The sequence below is a fragment of the Octodon degus genome, unplaced genomic scaffold (assembly GCF_000260255.1).
Source record: "Octodon degus isolate 3935 unplaced genomic scaffold, OctDeg1.0 scaffold00356, whole genome shotgun sequence".
Classification (NCBI taxonomy): domain Eukaryota; kingdom Metazoa; phylum Chordata; class Mammalia; order Rodentia; family Octodontidae; genus Octodon; species Octodon degus.
Window position 1 is genome coordinate 632476 of NW_004524932.1, and position 3361 is coordinate 635836.

Sequence of the window (3361 nt, forward strand, 5' to 3'; positions counted from 1 at the left end):
TTACTACTAGATTGAACTTGTAGTGATCTGCCTGTTTACAGCCTCCCAAGAGCTGGGATTACAGGCGTGCCACCATGCACAGTCTGAGGATTTTTTAAACAGATGGCATTACCCTCAAGCGAGGGCGCCTAGAGGATGTCTTGTCACGCAAAACCTACCACAGTGCTGTTTCATAGGGAAGAAATTGAAAATCCATGTGCAATAATGTTTAAGACCCAAGTTACCCAAGCAACAGTTCAGCAAGCTGATAAATACCTGGAGGCCAGAGATAACATCTTTGAGCATGTTTTGTTATGACAGTGGCTAAAGATAATTTGCATTAATCTCATGATGTCTCAATCACTAAATTCAGTATAAAATACTTATACAAGGTTTTCATTTCCCATAGTGTGTATATACTTTGGTAATATGTCATAATTATGTCTGTGTGCATGTATGCACACTGTAAAATGTACATGCGGACACACGTTTGGTCTCTGGCCTATGCCGATGACTTTCTAAAATCACTTGGTGAATGTCCTTAAATCTGCTATTATCACAACTAGTAGTCACTCCACACAAACAATAAAAATACCAGCATTGGAACATCTGAAGATGCAAGTTTTTAAGTTAATTTTTCTTACTTCGTTGCCATTAATTTCTACACCTTCCACTTTTAGTCCTCATGAAACATTTGACAGTGATTCTATTTAAAGGCTGCAAATAGAAGCATGAGATGAATCATAGGAACAAATATCCAGAATTCAGCATGAAAAACCTGCAACTATAATACAGAATGTGGCATGTGTTCACAATCGTCAGATTATCAAGATAATTTACTTTAAAAGCAAGTTGTCTGTGGCAAGTCTTTGCTTGAAAGAAAATGTGAAGATTCACACCAAATTATTTTTTTAGTAAGGATTGTACATTGTGTAGAGGGTCTCACTACATAGATTGGACTCTTAGTGATGCGCTTGTTTTCAGCCTCCCAAGTGCTGGGATTACAGGTGTGGACCACTATGCCCAGGCCACCACACCCAGTCTCAATCTTGTGCCCGGTGCCGGGCCAGCAAGGCAGGTCCCCCAGGCCACTGCATCTGTCTAAGTGGCACTTTAACCCACTGAGCGATTTTGCTGGCCCATCAGTTGTTGAACTTTTCAGTTTTGAACATGAATTTTGAACAATTTTTTTTTTTTTTTTTTTTTTTTTTTTTTTTTTTTTTTTTTTTTTTGCGGTACCAGGGATTGAACTCAGGACCCTGCACTTGCCAGGCAAGCATTGATTTTCCTAAGCTATCTCCCCAGCCCTTGAACACATTCTTAATAATGGATGAATAGGCTATAGAATAATGAAGAGGAAACCTTATGCTTTAGCTTTTCAAAACTAAGCAGGACAAATTTTGTGGGGACAGAGCTGAGAAAATACTGCTCTGTGTATGCTGAAAATAATTGCAATAATTTACTTCACTGTCTAAAACTTATAATTCTATAGTACTATGAAATTTTCAACTCATAGTAAAATTTACTTTCCATATTCCAGAGTCAACCTCATAAATTATATTTGTAGATACAGTAGGGACAGAAAAGCTAACTTACAAAGTTAGCTTTCAGTTGCAAAGCTAACAAAAATTTCTAAGTGCACTGTTTCTGTTATACTATTATTATTATTATTTTTTTTTTTTTCAGAACCGGGGATTGAACTCAGGCCCTAGAGCTTGCCAGGGAAGCGCTTATTCCACTGAGCCATCTCCCCGGCCCCCATCTTTTATGCTATTATTGATACAAATTTATTTCCTTGATTAATGCTTATATTCTCAAACCTTTGATCATGTAAATTTGTTACTAGTTACTGACTCAAAATTGTAAAGTAAGGAATTATTTCTGATGTGAACTTGTATGTAATTGGAGGCAAAAATTATCCTCATATGTGCTACTGAATAAGAAGAGTAAAGCTATGCTACAGTTGAAGAAAATATTTAAAAAGTACCTTGATATATTGCTTTATTTTTAGTGATGTATGGGGTAGGAGAAACAGAGCTGGAAAGAACTCTGACTTCATCAGAACAAACTATAATTAGAAATGAAGTCACATTAATAATCATTATTCAAAAAAATTACTCTTCATTTCTAATTATTAAAATGGTAGCCAGTGAAGGAAGAGTATGATTTTCAAGAAAAGCAAAACTATACCTCATTAAAAATCATCATATAGGGCTGGTCAGCTAGCTCAGTGGAATAAAGCACTGTCAGTAGGCACGGGTGCCGGCCCCGCCCCTGGACGAGCCGAGACAGAGGTTGAGACTGGCATGAGCACGCGCCTGCAATCCCAGCTCTTGAGAGGCTGTAAACAGGCTGATCACTGAGTCTGAGCTAGCAATGAGACTCTGAACACCCTGTAGACCCCTCCCTAAAAAAATCATATAATAATGATGCCAATATTATTGATTAAACTTCTATGTCTTTAAAAAAATTCTGTCTTTGAAAAGAGTTTCACATAAATATCTTGAACAGAAATAGTATATTAAATAAAGGACATAATTTGTATTACTTTTCCCAGTAAATATAATTTATCATCAAGTTAGAAAAACTAGCAAGATTTTCTGTATAATTGGAGTGTAAGAGATTTCAACATCAACTACAGCAAGCTGAAGATATATCTTCTGAATTCAATTAGCTAATAAAAATATATTACCTTGCAGAATACTGGATTCCTGAAACCTCATCTGATTTTATTCAAAGAGGCAGTAGATATTCTAATACAAGGCTTTCACTGTGGTTTCAATTCTTTTTCCTGGCAAATTGGTAGAAAAACCTAGCTTTTATTCTTTTAAGAAAGCGATTTCTCTTTTGACATTTCCAGATTTATTAGGTAGATATAAGTTAACTTTCTTTCTATTATCTATTTTCCTTCATGATACATGAATTTAGATGGTTGTAAAACATTCGTCCTTTAAAATTATCATGGAATTAATCTTATCCTTTTAGATATAAGATTTTTCCCTTTTTATGTGAAAGAAAACCAAACCATTTTAATACTTAGCACATTGTTATATGATATGATATTTTGCTTTTTGTTTTGAAAATATTTAACTCTGAAGTACCTTTGTCTTTTAAAATTGTTTTTGATTTTTATTTCTTCTGCCTTAAATTCTCTTGAGCAGCTAAATGCATTTAAAGAAAGGTTGTTTGATAAGTAAACATAGAAGTATAATCTTCAAATTTTAGGATTATATTAAATGTCCTTAAGAATTTTCATGACGGATGTACATATTAATTATTAATCAACATGGGAACTATAATATCAATTGAAATTAAAGTAAAATGTAGTTTCAAGGGCCCAGTATCCTCCTATATTGTAAGAACTATTATGAAAAATTTCTAG